General features: G+C 46.6%; 1 protein-coding gene across 1 annotated transcript in view; it reads right to left on the bottom strand.

The window, feature by feature from the left end:
* LOC144110677 (acetylgalactosaminyl-O-glycosyl-glycoprotein beta-1,3-N-acetylglucosaminyltransferase-like) overlaps positions 1-16598 on the bottom strand; it is a 107076-nt gene that overhangs the window by 49483 nt on the left and 40995 nt on the right. The window lies entirely within an intron of this gene.

Raw genomic sequence — 16598 nt, 5'->3', positions numbered from 1 at the left:
TAATCAACATTACAACTTCATACCTTTCCACCTGAAGGCCCTCTGTGGCTTTGCATACTTCCTTTATCACTTTTTAAAAATTACCACTCAAATTGGTTCTCTTCTAGAGGCAAATGGATGCACACATGTTTACCTGGAGCCTTTGGGTGGTTGCTAGAGCGCCCAAAAGCATGGACGTCTCAACACTGACGTTTCTTTTGCCTGTGCTACATAGGATCAACATACTGTAATTGGTTATTGCACGCCATTTCATTAGCTAACCCCTCAATTCTGACTGAAATATCATTTTATCATTTGGCCATGGTGTTTGCAAGATGTATATGTTACTCGAAAATTCCCATGAACTCTGGGATGTCAACGCACATTAATGACCTCAGGTAACCAGCTCCTTGCACAACCCTGTACTACGGCATTCTTTTGAGTAGACGCGCCGCCTGAGGATGTTGAACCCTAAATACATTGTGTTCCGAGGGCCTGCGCTTCTACAGATGTTTTTAAAATCTAAGTTGGACAGGAAGCTAGAGAACAAAGTTTCTCTGCAACCTGGAAAGCTACTTAGGAGATACATAATCCCTCACCTGAGCCTTCAGACAGCCATTGCTGAATTATTGTGTACGGAATGACAAGGCTAGCTGACAATCTGGCTTAGAATGCGCATTCCTACACATTATAAGCCACACTTGCCAGGCTCGCGCAGTTTCGACAAAAGTTTTGCCCCCCTCCCTATTCCTTTCTTTTAAGGCGAACCTCATTCTGCTCAAAAAACACGACTTATCGCTTTTGATGCTATATTGTGACACTTGGGAAATGCGCTGAGAGACCCGCAGTTGCCTTCAACGGCCTTCTTCGAGCTCTCCACAGTCCACTCCAAAAGGCCAGCTTGATTATCCCGAACGAGCTGAGCGCAGTGCGCGTGCAGCAGCTTCAGAACAGGGTCCGAAGGAACCTTAAGTGGGTTTCGCCCTTGAATTGCATAACACTTTATGGTTTGGTTTGGCTTATGGGGGTTTAACGTCCCAAAGCGACTCAGGCTATGAGGGACGCCGTAGTGAAGGGCTCTGGGAATTTCGACGTCCTGGGGTTCTTTAACGTGCACTGACATTAACGGCCAGGGCCACCAGTTCAGGGACCTCCGAACTTTGCTTTACAACACTGGCAAGGCACTGCTGACACAGCTTATAGTTGTGTACCACAGCCCATAGAACATAACCATCAAATTATTATAGGCTGTCTTCCTCCTCTTTACACAACTCTAGCACGTCATCTAGACTCATGTCCAACATACTGTCAACAGACGGCTCAGTTTCCTTCTGTCTACTCATCAAAAAAGGTAGGAGGTCATGAGAGTCGTAAGTTGAGTACGTGTCAGGGCGACTACGGTCAGAATATTGTGCAAGAACAATTATAATGTGCCCTTGAACTCTATTGTCCATGGAATCGGTGACTTTAGTCTCACAGTGCTGAAAAGGTTTTCGAGAGCATCCTGCCTCAGCCTGCTCAACACAAAGAGCGTAAAGCTATGCTCCACAATGTAGTTTTGCCTCAACGGCAAAGCACACAACGTTGAGGGTACAACACCTGTTTGAGCAGGCCTCCACGACCTTTTCCGAGCTTGTCCATGATAGAAAAATATGAAGACATGACCAGAAATTCAGAAAGGAAGGTTTTAGCTTTATCAGCTGCCTGGGGGCAGATTTCATTTAGAGCAGTTTTCGTTGACCGTGAGCTCATGATGGTAAACCACCTGAAAACCTGCTCTACGAAAAAACCTGTTGTGAGGGCTTCCTTGAGCAGGCGGTCATTTTGCACTAGGTACCGCAGGCCCGCAGCAGTGGCGTGGTGCTAAAGGGCATGTGCTGATGCCACATTCATTTTTTCAAATGATTTGGGTTCAAGTCACGCAGTTTCAAATTAGGCATCAGCTTGATCTTGTGTTTGGCATCAATTTCGCACGCCTGTTCACATACGCCATACAGACCTGCAGAAACCAGGAAAATCCCGATGGTCCACAAAACAAAATATGCTTGCATGGTTACACTGCTGCATTTCCTACTACGGAAATACTTCTGGGCTACAAGGTAAGTTGTCGGCCGAGTTGGTTTCGATATTCCATGACTACAGCGCAACGAACGGCACGTAAAAGAAGGACACAGCCAGGAACACAACGATGTGTTGTGTCCCTGCCTGTGTCCTTCTTCTACGTCCCGTTCATTGCGCTGTAGTCATGGACTTCTGGGCTCCTTAGCTGAAGGTAAAGGTAGAGGTCCACGAGTCTGAGCAGGTGCATACAGTACGAATAGCCTGCTACAAAAGAAAAGTCAACATTTATAACACAGGAAATAATATATCTGCATTTTGCGCTTAGCTTACAAAAATGTAAGAAAAATAGTAGTTCTTATGAAATTGCCTTTTTTAAAACCTCCTTTTTATTGCGTACTCACCCATTCAATTTTCCCAGCGAACACTCCAATGTGAAGCAATAGATGTTCAATGTATTTGAAGCAAATGAACTGTCATACAGAGCACCATCTGCAAAAACATTCAAGTTACTCTGTAATTTTCATTAGTCGCTAAAAGAATAACTTTTCTGCACGCGATCGACTGACACTTCTTTGTGGACTGTGCTCCTAACACCTAGCAATCCGCAGCTCACAATATACCTGATAGCACATCCTTCTTATTATTCCCGCTTTCTACAACTACGATGCTTGCTTTATCGTGTGTCAACGTAGGCATTCTACAATTCCAATTTGTGCTGCCTACTGAAGCACGGAAGTAATGTGAGTGCACCGCGCCTTTAGGAGCATCAGCTAATATATCTGAAGCTGAATGGAGAGCAAAAGTCAGAACATAAGATAACGAACAATGACTTGTGATCTAAAGTGTAGAGACTTGTGCTCGTCAAGGCGGAAAGCTGGGATATTGCTGTTCGAAAAAGCCTTTACAGCCGGCAACTTCACTCTTGCACAAATTATGAGCCTCGACGCCCATGTTTGGCGTGAATCTCTACACTTGAATATTATTAGTGCTTTATAATCATCTTAACACGCCATTTATTGAGTACAAAAAGCTGTTTATCAGCGGTAAGACAGTGGCGAGATATGAGGACGAAATGCCAGTGATGTGTTGACATGGAATTAACGTGTGTTGCGAAATGAAGTAAACGAAGTCTCAAGAAAAGCAGGAAGCCACATTACGGCGAAAGCCTTTCTTTGCTGATCAGTGTCCACAAGACCCGTCTGCAGGAAACGTGTAGAAGTGTTCGATCCACCTGGGAATCAACCATGTAAAAAAAATAAATAATAGTGTATAAAAAGTTATTTACAAAAATAAAATATAAAATGCGCAAAATAAGAAAGACAAAATAAAAGCAAATGTATAACAGGGAAAGAACAAAAAAACTTGGCTTGGTTTATGGGGGTTTAACGTCCCAAAGCGACTCAGGCTATGGGGGACGCCGTAGTAAAAGGCTCAGGAAATTACGACCACCTGGAGTTCTTTAACGTTCACCGACATCGCACAATACACGGGCCTCTAGAATTTCGCCTTCATGGAAATTCAACTGCCGCGGCCTGGATCGAACCCGCGTCTTTCGGGTCAGCCAAACTACTGGCTGCAAGAAAAACATACTGCTTCACTCATATCTCGTGGAAAGCGACGAACAAGTTCGAAGAAGTCGACATGCGCCAGCTAATTGACATGCATACGCTGTGAACAGCAAGCACTTGAGCTGCAGCTTACACAGCACAGTGATATTATAAAGCAGGCAGGGTTTTCACAGGCACCGCTTGAGCTCATGCGCTGCTTCATACCTACACGAATGATCAAAACGCGAGCGCAGTGCCCGCCACAAGGTAGCTGCGATATCTCGTTAACCATCCCTCTGCACACTTCTCCCGCGCTCGACGAGCCTGCTCATCTCTCTGTACATCATTTGGTAGCGCGACAGTTACTCACTAAAGTCACTTAACGGAACAAGAACAAAAATATTACATTCCTAGTAAATAAAACGAACTGCTTACCTCGCATATTCGAGTTCCTTTCGGGGCGCGCTTATTGCGGCCCATTCCCAGAAGCCATTTCAGCCGCCGACGCACTTCACCCGCCGACCTTCCACACGGCGCCGTGTAAAACGCTTTGCCGTTTCCACTGCGGTTGCTGCAGTTTGGCGCACTGCCTCCAGTCATAGCTGACGACCGCGTCCGTTACTGCCATTGGAGAGCACCAAACATGGCGCCACAGGTGTGCACGAAAAATGTATGAAATGTAACTGACAGCGCGGGTCCACACTAAGCATCGAGCTGTCGAGGGGTGCAGTCGCCGAAGACAGGTTCCCCTCCATGGTGTTCGGAGCGGCGAGGGAAAACAGACGCGCAACTCCGCTCCTGCGGGATCATGTACAGGAATGCCAGTTCTACTGCGCATCGCGGTTGTGAAGTCACGCAGGGCAGAGGAGCGGCGGCGGCTCCGGCGCAGCGGAGAAGCCGGCGGCGGCGGCGCTCCTGTTGCGCGGCGCTGCCGCAGTAGAGGACTGTGCCAGGTACGACGAAATCGGCTTTACATGGCGCAGCGAAGTTATCGCTTCTAATCGCTTCAATAACAGGCGCCAGCGTGGTGCCCGAGCACCACAACGTGGAACATAACTGTTGTTGTTGCGACTGAAGGAAGAAAGAAAAGGAAAGTGCACGGGGGCCTGCCCACTGGCTCAAGCTGAGCCACTAACACTGCCACGTGCAGACATTAGGAGAGTTAAGAGATATGAGGGGAAAGATTGTCAGAAAGGGGTCGCGCGTCGCAAACACCGCGTCATCTGAAGCGACGACGACGGTTTAGCAACAGATGCCCCCGGTGACAAGGAGCCCTTGTCGCATGTTTGAGAGCCCCTACATCACGACCCTCTAAGGTCAAGATGACGTGTTGGTCATCGCGAGATCGATGACCCGTTGATTGGACATCGTTATTTGGAAGCCGAGGGGGCGCTTATAGATTTTGCGAGGGATCACCTCTAGGGCGTTCTCGTCACATTTCCACAAGCGGAGATAGGGTGTCGAGTAGAGTACCCGGCTAATGCATTGGCCAGCCTCAGGGCGTCTTTGCATCGTAACCATCCCCATTTGTTAGATACCCGGAGGACAACACCGCCTACCTGGTCTCCAATCTTGCGCAGCTTCTGCGGGGTTGTATCAATCTTGCGGTTGCGGTGGACAAAGAGCCTCAACACTCTTACTTCATCGTGTTCAGGGATAGGGCCGCTAGCAAGGGCGAGGTCAACTTTGGTGATACACTTCTGGTTGGGCCGAGGTGCATGAATTTTGATTTGGTCGGGGAGCATTCCGGGCCACTGGGGCGAGTGGATCCGTCAAAAATAGTTGCCGCTTGTTTCAGGTTGGCCTCGATCTGTCCCAGTGACTCATGTGTTGCACAGAACGTGATGTCAGCGGCATACAGGGCATGCCTGATGCGTGGGGCAACATTAACCAGTAGGGGTGGTAAGCCATGGCGACATTAGAGAGGAAGGGTGAAAGTACTGCTCCCTGTGGGGTTCCTCTTGTGCCGAGGGAATACGGGCCATGCTTCTGGTCTTGGATACGTATATAGGCCTTCCGATCAGCAAGAAATTATCGGATGTATCTAAACATGTTGTGGCCACAATTCATGTGACAAATGTGTGAGGATGATGTCGCTGGTCACGTTGTCAACTCCACCTTGAGGCCTGAGGCGAGGACCACTTGATCGTCACTGGGGTGCTCGACTGGATCCAAGAGTTCCTTGTGTAGTTGGAGCAGGACATTCCTGCGGGGTCGGTCTGGGCAGAATCCGTATATGGTGTCTGAAAGGTGTGTTTGGATTCTAGACATCGATATCAAAACAAAAAGGAGAGCCTAGAATAATGCCTCTTGAAAACTTACTTTTTCCTCTTGAAAACTTACTTTTTCAGCTGCTTTTTGCCTCATACTCAACATACTTATCCGTGACATTCTTGTTTTAATTAAACTGAAGAGGAATTCTGAGAAATTGCACACACATTACAGACATGTTTAAATCAATTTTGCCTACATCTTCGTGTACACAGAAATATCTTGAAAAATTCGAAATTTCCGGACGAGATTGAGAACAGGAGAACAGGTAGCGTGGCAATCGTAATGAAAATTGTCATCCGTGCACGAGAAATAACATGAAAACAAACTTTTAGGCTTTAACAGTCAGGGTAGTTAAACACAGAACAACTGCTCTGTACATATGCCACCAAGCCTCACAGTTACTATCCACAAATTGGAAAGCCTCTTCCAACAACTATAAGAACTATGTGTGGTAGTTCGGGATTTCAATCCGCACTCACACTTTTGAAAGAGTGAGCGCACAGACTCCAGAAGCCAAATAATTGAAGACCTTATACTTACAAATTTCATTTACCTAATGAATGCAGGAAAAAAGACGAATTGCTCCCCCAGCTCAGGAAAAAATGTGCTGCCTTGGTTTAACCACCCTATCACATAAGTTTTAATGAATTTATTTGGAATGTTATAATGATCCTCGAGCAAGTCACCACTGACCAAGAGTTTTAAAATTATATCCTGAATTTAAATCATTACAACATGACCTCATAGCTGGAAACTCCAATATAGCTGACTGGTCACTGTTGCCACAAATGCCTCATTACATAGAGATTTCAATTATGGACTAGGCATAGCAGAAAGGAATGAAAAATTTACGACCTGTATAATTTCTTCTGTCAAAGATAGCGATTCCGCAATCATCAGGACAAATAAGGAAAAATCGCAAGGTTTGGTAGACACAGGATGCATACTAGTGAAGATGGAACAAAGAAAGCATGTGGAATATTTTGAAGGTGCCCTAGAACGGAGAACTTGTTATTATTTAAAAGGACAAAGTCCAAAGCGCGTCGTATTCGTATAAATGATGAAAGAACGTCTTGGAAGAAACATGCATACAAAAACCAGTTCACTACTGTCCAAGAATTGTGGGATGAGGTCCGAAAATTCAGTGGCGACTATTCTCCCTACACTTTTCCACTTCTGTCCACCCTGTTAAACAAACAATATTAGAACAGGCAGACATAATAGGTGAACCCTTCGCTGCTGTTTCCAGTTCTTGCAACTGCACAGACACATTTCAAAAACACAAAGCCATAGCAGAAAAAAACTTCCCACAGAAGCAGGCATGAATGAAGATTATATAGGAAAATTACAATACAGAAACTAAATAGAGTACTATCTGCAGGCAAACAGACAGCAACAGGCCGAGATAATACGCAGTACATCATACTTGCACAACTCTCTGAGGCCACCATTGAGGCACTTCTAAATTTCAATAAAATCTGGCTTTTGAGGGAAGATAATTGACACATGGAAGAAATCTATTGTAGTTCCTTTCTTGAGCCCTGGAATACCATCATCAAGTAATGGCAGTTATAGACCAATTGTACTTACCAGCTGCTTAGAAAAAAAAATAAAAAATTGGCAGTGGCTTAGCTCGGCTATGCCAGGGTATACGTAGCGAGAGGTATGTTTCCCTGGCTGAGCTTGTTGTCGTCACTGTATGTTTAGAAATGAGAGACATTGGGTATACAGATCTATTATTCATTTTGCTTGACAGAGACGAAGACTACCCGATGGTCAGTGAAGTAGCAAGCAGTGGTCTCAACTTGGTCGGTACAGTATTTCAAGTTAAGAGCCTCTTTAGTATACAAGCTCTATTCAAGTTCCCCAGTCTGTAGTTTGGACGTGAGGGTCCAAAGGTAAATTAAAGTCAAACTTTTCTTTCATACACTGACAGAGAGAGTCCTGTTTCCTGTTGAAATCACCCAAAGTCACACACAACTGTGAAACCGTGACGTAGGCTTGTATACGCTTGGCAACAACATTAATCGTCTGCTTGACAGATGTTCTCGGTACCACGCAGACTCCTTGGATGGTAATGCCGCTTTAGAGAAGCCGGACACAGCAGGCTTCACCATTATTCGACGCAATCGAATGGAGATATCTGACAGCGGTGATACCTTGCTTCACGTACACACAGACTCAAGCGTTCTTATTTAGTTTAAGTCAACTGCGAGGCGACAACCTGAGGATCGGAAGAGTTGATGTTCTTTTGTCTCTACCGCCGTTTAGCAGGGGCTGGACTCTCCTCTGCATGCATGTCGAAAGTTGTGATACAGACGCCCACTACATCTCCGCCTTTTATACGCAATCCTGCCCACGCGACGCGGGGTTCGGTTGATAGAGCGGCGCAGCTGTGGGGTCCCTGTGGTTACCATGGTATCGGCGCATGCGCACAACTGCTCATTCGTGTAACGTCACGCTCGGCTTTGACGGCGGAGCGTGCGCACGGACGCGGCTACGGCGAAGCGCACACCGCACTTTGCTCCTCTTCGGTTGCCATGGCAACGGCGCGTGCGCACAACTGACCTTTCCCGTGTACCGCGAAATGCTCGACTGATAGCCCAGTGTAGCTCCCACTACAAAAATTTGAAAGTGTGGTGAACATCCAACTGACCTTTGTTCTTGAATCTCGCCAGCTTCTCGACATACTTAAGCGCGGTTTCAAAAAAATATGCTCCACCACAGATCCGCCTTGAAAACACAATGCGGGAGGCGTTCATACAGCAGCACCATTATCTTGCGGTTCTCTTTGACAAGCAGAAGGCGTACGGCTCTACTTAAAGGTTCGGCATACTCCACGATTTAGCAGATCTATGCATCCGGGGCAGGATGCTGACCTGTTTGTACGACTTTTTAGCAGACCGTTAATTTTTATTTCTTCATTTGCTACCTGCGTCACCTGTTCAGGTATTCCTGCAGGAGGTAAAGATAGAAATAGAAATAACATGGGCTCGATAAAGTATTTCACGTAGCAGCTTGTATTGAAAGTCCTCGTTCAGCAATTGCCATGGATTTGAGCAAACTGGGGGAGCCAAAGTTTATTTTGTTTTGTGATGAACTGGGTATTGAGATCGGGAAATGCGACCGAAAACCGCAGCTGATTGAGGATATTGAGGAATCTAGTGCTGAGCAGGACAAAATTTCGGATACCTGGGATGTCATCCAGGAAGGGAATCAGGAAGACTAAGGAGGAGGCCGACAGGGTTCAGAACGAATGCCTTTAGCTCAAGGAAGCCGAATGAAAGCAACTTGCACTGAAGCGTCTGGATTTGCAAATCGCAGAGGCGGAGCGCATCGAGTATAGTTCGACTTAAAATCAGGAGATTCTGGTGGACAGAAAAATCAAAATCAGCCTTACTAAGTAAACGTGGACATCGGGGCGCTCCTTGTAAACTTTGAGAGGGTTTGCGAGGAGGAAAGAGTTCCACGCGAATCATGGCCTCAGAAAAATTTTCATGTGGTGCCATGCAAATCGGCCAAAATTATTGCAAGTTTTTCGACAGAAGACGCTTATAATTACGGAAAAATCAAAGCAGCTCTTCTCCAGAAATACCAAATGTCGGCGGATGCATTCCGCCGCCTCTTTAGAGATGCCAGGCGAAAACAAAGTGGGACATTTCATGAGTTCTCGTACAAGTTAGCAGCCAATCACATTGAGTGGCTAAAAGGAGAGCAGGCTTATCAGAACCGCGACAAGGCCGTTGATGCAGTCTGCCTGGAACAGCTTTATGGCTGCCTGTGAGAGGAAATTCGCAGGACAGGCCCGAGAAAACGACCGTACAGCGCTCGGCAGAACTTGCTTTCGAGTTCGCGATCCGCCGGGAATCGGAGAGAGCACGCGTTCGGCACACGGATAAATGTGAACAAGATAGTCGGGCGCGCTTTCCTGCAAATGAGAGAACGACGAGCTCCGCGAGAAACGCGTCGTCGAATAGCCCTTTTGCACTGAAAAACAACGCTGCCAGCAGCACGATGGAAGATGCTAGGAAAGAAAAAGCAGCTGAAGCAAGCCTCTTTTTTTTCCAATGCAATGCCCGTGGACTCCAGTCCAGAATTTCAGACATGCGGCAATATGTTTGCGTAAACAAGTTCCCCTTCCTTATCATTTGTGAGCCGAATATACCAAAGATATTGCGATTGTCAAGCTACAGGGCGTTTGCACTTCCCACGCACCGAGGGAACAGTAAAGTCACTGTCGACATTCGGCGTGAACTTACGCTTGTGCTTCATCCAGTTCCCCTCCCCCCCACTAATAACGACAACCCGTACGTTTTCCTAACAGTGAAGAGGCGTAATCTCATGTTTACGCTTGGGGGTGCGTATCTGTCGCCATCAAGTTGACTTGACGTCGCACGATTGAGTGATTTGATTTGACGCTACTCGTCACCCCGATGACCCTTCGGCTCTTCCTACTCTTCACCGCGCTACCGCACGGGCGCGGCGCTATGCAAAGCGGCTAGGCAGGCAACGCTGGGCTGCATGGTGTGCCCGCCTGTCCTCTACGCAGGGCAATCGACATCTTTGGAGAGTGTTTCACGCCATGGAGCGCCCTTCTCAGGTTGCAGATTACACAGAGAGCATTCGCCTCGCGCTAAATGTGGATGAGGACACATTTGCACAACAAGCGGCCCGTCAATTTTTTCCAAACCATGACTGCACCGCTACGTCTCCACCTGACTTATCGGTAACAGAGCCCCCCGATGGGATTACTTCTGACCTCACCATGGCAGAGCTGCTGGCCTCCATTGACCGTTTAAAAATTACTACTACTCCCGGGCACGACGGCATACCTAACTCCTTATTCCGTAACTTGGAAGGGAGGGCTTTGGAAACCCTACTTGATACTTTTAACGAAGTGTGGCTTTCTGGCATCATGCCGGGAGACTGGAAACATTCTATTGTGGTTCCAATCCCCAAGTCAGGTCAGCCTCCAGTATCTCTCTCGGCCCTTCGTCCAATTTCCCTTACCCCTACCATCTGCAAGCTTTATGAAAACATTCTAGCCGCACGCTTATCATGGTGGCTGGAATCCCATGATTGTTACCCAGATTCCCAAATTGGTTTCCGCCCACATATTGGAACGGAGGACGGCCTTGCTACTTTGGCTGCTGACGTGCTTGACCACTCTCCACAGAGTCACCTTGTACGAACCGTAATCGCTACAGACATAAGAAAGGCATATGATAACATCCTTCACTCTGCCATTCTTGCCTCCCTTCAAACTCTTGGTCTCCCTCACCGGTTCCTCCTCTCCATTCACGCCTTTTTAGCAAATCGAACCTTCAGCGTGCGTGTCCACGGAAAGCCCTTTGGTAATTTCACTTCCAATAGAGGAGTGCCGCAGGGCTCCGTTCTCGCCCCCACATTATTTAATGTGGCTTTAATTCCTCTGGTTCGAGCCCTAGAGACCATCCCTTCTATCCGCGTGCTTGCATATGCCGATGATATCACCTTGTGGTGCTGTCATCCAGATGCGTCTATTCATCAGTCGGTCCTTCAACACGCGCTGGATGTATTGACATCTCGCCTCCCACCTTTGGGTCTAACACTCTCTCCTACTAAATCATGTTTCATTCGAATTGGAAATAAAGCCGCCTTACGGAAAGCTCCCCCTTTAAATTTTACGGTACATAATTATCTGATTCCTCAGGTAGAAACTGTTCGTATTCTTGGTCTTCTCCTCCATACATCTGGGACTGGCACCCCGTGGCTGACAGCCACCCGTAAATCGGCTCACGCAACTCTAGGTCTGATTCGTCGCATAGCTATGCGCTCTGGTGGCGCACGTGCTCATACGGCCCGCCAGCTTGTGCGCTCTATCCTTCAGCCACGGATAGTATATCAGGCTCAATTTCAACGTCTCACCCGCAGACAGTGGGACTCCCTTGAAGCTATCAATCGTGAGGCTATGCGCGTCATAACATATCTGCCTCGTTTAACACCCATACCTGTGCTACAGGAGTTCGCCCAACTTAATACACTCAGTGAGATCATCGACCAACGGGTGGCAAATAGAGCTCGAAAACAGTCTCTCAAACTTCATCGTTTAAAGACACTTCCACCGTGGTCCTATTGCCAGCTCACTGACAATCGCCCCACTGTTTCCCCGTCGGTATCAGCAGCGTATCTGCCTGAAGGGTGCATATTATACACGGATGCATCTCATTCTGCAGAGAGGGGAGTTACTGCTGTGTATAGTCCATCTCATCCGCATCTCAACTCTCGCGCGACGTATACTGCGGATACGTGCACTCCCCTGGCATTGGAACTTCAAGCCATTTACAATGACATTGCTTCCCTTCCGCTCGTTCCAACATTCAATACAGTTCACATTTACACCGACTCCCGCGCCGCCCTTAAACAGCTGAAGGCTGTTCGACGAACGTTCCAGATTTCACAATCTATTCATGTGCTCTGCGCAAAGTATCCATGTCCTGTGCGCATACACTGGATTCGCGGCCATGCCCAGGATCCACATAACATTCAAGCGGATGCTATGACTCATCTTCATACATTAGACGATCCGCCACCTTCCCCTCTTCCCCCAGATCCGTTCCTGTCCCACGTTTCCGATTCCGAAGTTCTGCGCCAGCGAACACGCGCTCTAATTCCTCCGTGTTCGCACCCTCTCCCCCGTAGTCTTACTCGGCAGGAGGAGGTATCCGTGCGCCGGATTCGGGCAGGGGCGGCTCTGACACCATCTGTCCGTCATCGGTGGCGTGCCAAAGATCTGCCACTACCTGACAGGTGCCCTCACTGTGGCGCTGCACCGGACATATGTGATGTGCGGCACTTGTTGTGGACGTGCCCAGCGACGGCTGCTATCAGAAAACGGCTCCTCAGGGAGGTTGGCCTGCGGTGGAACCGCGAAAGTGACTTCGTGAAGTGGACAATGGACAACCGTTTCATTAACAACCTCTGCGACTACCTCAGCGCAACGGTTCTTCACTCCTTCTTTTAACTTTCAATCCCGTGCATTCCTTCCCCCCTTTCCTTTTTCAACTTATGCCTCATGGCACACTTCTCGAATAAAAAAAAAAAAAAGATTTGATGGCGGTTACACCCGGCCTTGGGGTCGTCATGGGTGACTTTAACGCTCATCACACTACGTGGGGAGGCGTTAGAATGAACGTTAGGGAACGAAAGCCTGTGTCCTTCGCCTCTGACTATGGCCTTCAGCGTCTAAATGACGGCTCCCCAACCTATATTGGAGGGACAACTTACAGCAGCTGCCTTGACTTGGCTTTCGTTTCCCGATGCCTTATCAGCAACGTCTGGTGGTTCTCGGATACTGAGACCCGTGAAAGTGACCATATCCGTACATATCTGATCATTACTGGCCTTTCCACATGCACCTCTGCCACACCCATGCGACGCACAGATTGGTCAGCGTTTCAAGCACTCATGCAAGATGCTTGCAGAGAAGGTTCCTCAGCTGGTTTGGAAGGGAAAATTAAGGAGGCCATGGAAAACGCGACACGACTATTCGCCTCAATTACAATGTACACGGGAACGATATGCAATTGCAGTGCCTGCGATCACTGCGACGGAGGGCAGAGCGTAGACATCGACGCAGAAAGTCGAGCCTTGGCATGAGGGATGCGAGGCGCATGCAGAAGAAAATTCAACGCAGAATTCAAGCCCTCCAGGCACAACGTTGGAGGTCATTGGAGACGGCCGTCATCGCCGGGACCTGACGGTGTGCCATACTCTACACTTGCAAACCATGGACAAGAAGCTAGGCGTGTCCTTTTGGAATATTACACAAATCATAATATAAGGGCACAGTTCCAGACGGGTGTAAGTCCAGTCGTCTAGTTCCGCTCCTGAAACAAGGAAAATTTCCACTTGACCTGACATCATACCGTCTAATTGCACTGGCTAGCTGCGTTGGCAAAGTACTGGAAAGGATTCAATTAACAACGTGGTCGACCTGGTGTCATCCGTTAGCGCCAAAAACCATTTCAAGCGCTTGACAACGGCATTGTTCCTGGACATAAAGGGCGCATACGACAGTTTAACTCATCAGGGTTTTTTGCACGCTATGGAAGCTGCCGAGCTTGATGGCTACGTGTTCTGCTGAATGCGCAGTTATTTATCCAACAGATCTCTCTTTGTGCAGACTGAAGATGGCCACACATCTTTTCATTTCACTTCCCGTGGAGTCCAGCAATGTGGAGTGCTTAGCCCAACACTCTTCAACCTTACACTTGTCGAGCTTGTCAACATACTACCACAGTTGGCGAAAATCAGACCTCTACTTCGTGTATAGGATAATTTTGAAAACTTGGAAATACTGGACAGCCTTCCTGACGTCGCCTGAAGGCACTAACCACTTCCCCCAAGATATAGCGTTCCCACTGTATGTGGTTTTGCGTTAACACGCCCAAAAAAAAGCCCTCTACGTATACACATTCTACAGGAGTACCAGGCACTAGAAAACAAAATATTTGAACTACACAGAAGTTAATTCTGGCAGCTCAAAAACAACAAAATATGTCGTCATCTCGGTTGTAGAAGAAAACTGGCAAAAAATAGTCATCGTCGTCATCATTAGCCTGACTACATGCTCTGCAGGGCAAAGGCCGCTCCCATGTCTCTCCAATTAACCCTGTCCTTTGCCAGCTGCGCCCATTCTATGCCTGCAAACGTGCTAATCTCCTCCGCCCACCTAAGCCTCTGACGCCACATTCTACAATTTCTTTCTCTTGGAATCCACAGCGCTACCCTTAAGGACCAGCGATTATCTTGCCTTCGCAGTTCATGCCCTACCCAAGCCAATTTCTTCCTCTTGATTTCGTCTAGGATCTCATTAACACGCGTCTGTTCCCCCACCCACTCTGGCCTCTTCCGGTCTCTTAACGTTACACCTATAATTTTCCTTCCATGGCTCGCTGTGTTATTCTTAACTTAAGCTGAACCCTTTTCTTTAGCCTCCACGTTTCTGCCCTGTAGGTGAGTACCGGTGAGATACAGATGTTGATATCTTTCCTCATCAGGGATATTGGTAACATGCTATTAATTAAATGAGAAAAACCTGCTATATGCGCTCCACCCCATTCTTATCCTTCTAGTTATATCCCTCTCATGATCCGGATCTGCTCTCATTACCTGCCCTAAGTAGACGAATTCATTTATCACTTTCAGCACCTCATTTCCAATTGTGAACTGCTGTTCTCTTGCTATAGTAGAACATTAATTTGGTTTTCTCCATCTTAATTTTTAGACCCACTATACTGCTCTGTCTGTCTAACTCATTGATCATGATTTGCAGTTCATCTCCTGAGTGACTCAGCAAGGCAATATCATCAGCGAATCGCAGATTATTTAGGTATTCTCCATTCACCCTTACCCCCAAGGGTTCCCAATTCAGGCCTCGGAATACCTCCTGTAAACTGGCGGTGAATTGGATTGGCGAGATCGTGCCTCCTTGCCTGACGCCCTTCCTTATTGGAATTTTATTTCTGACTTTATGGAGGACTATGGTAGCTGTACAGTTATATATATATATATATATATATATATATATATATATATATATATATATATATATATATATATATATATATATACCATAGTCCTCCATAAAGTCTTTATGGAAGACTATGGTATATATATATATATATATATATATATATATATATATATATATATATATATATATATATATATATATAAAAATATATATATATATATATATATATATATAACTGTACAGCTACCATAGTCCTCCATAAAGTCAGAAATAAAATTCCAATATGGAAGGGCATCAGGCAAGGAGACACGATCTCACCAATCCAATTCACCGCCAGTTTACAGGAGGTATTCCGAGGCCTGAATTGGGAACTCTTGGGGATAAGGGTGAATGGAGAATACCTAAATAATCTGCGATTCGCTGATGATATTGCCTTGCTGAGTCACTTAGGAGATGAACTGCAAATCATGATCAATGAGTTAGACAGAAAGAGCAGTATGATATATTTTTTGACATAAGGCTCATCTACACCCTGATTCCGCAAAGCCTGAATGACTGCTGAGGTTTCCACTGAGTCGTATGCTTTCTCATTTTTAATACAGGCTTTATATAGAGGTTGGTTGAATTCTGCGTATTTCTCTTTCATCTGATTTATAGCGCGAGTATGATCCATTGTGGAATATTCTTTACAAATACCGGCCTGATCATTTGGTCGATTAATGTCTAAGGTTGCCCGGACTCTATTAGCGATTACCTTAGTAAGTACCGTGTAGGAAACGGACAGTAAGCTGAACGGTCTGTAATTTTTCAAGTCTTTGGTGTCTCCTCTCTTATGAATTAAGATTATATTTGCGTTCTTCCAAGCTTCTGGTACGGACGAGGTTAGAAGGCAATGCGTTGCAAAAAATAGTTAGGCTTGCCAACTGTGCATCCATTTTTGCTGCTGAATGTCATTCAGTCTCTGCAACTGTAGGCAAACTAATAAATAACAGCATTAAAAACAGCATAATCTACACTGATTCTCTAAGCGTGCTCACGTTATTACATTCCACAAATGCAGGCTAATCCTTAATAGGAAACATATTACACAACATAGAAAAAGTCAGGGCACCGCTACATATGAATGCCAAGCCGTCTTGGACTTGATGGCCGCTAGATGGGATAGATGGACTATATGGACATAAGAGCCAACTTATGCGCTTCACAAGCTCGCAGCCGTG

Source organism: Amblyomma americanum, chromosome 11 (assembly GCF_052857255.1).
Source record: "Amblyomma americanum isolate KBUSLIRL-KWMA chromosome 11, ASM5285725v1, whole genome shotgun sequence".
Classification (NCBI taxonomy): domain Eukaryota; kingdom Metazoa; phylum Arthropoda; class Arachnida; order Ixodida; family Ixodidae; genus Amblyomma; species Amblyomma americanum.
Note: the sequence above shows the minus strand (reverse complement) of the source record. Positions and strands in the feature narration are given on the sequence as shown.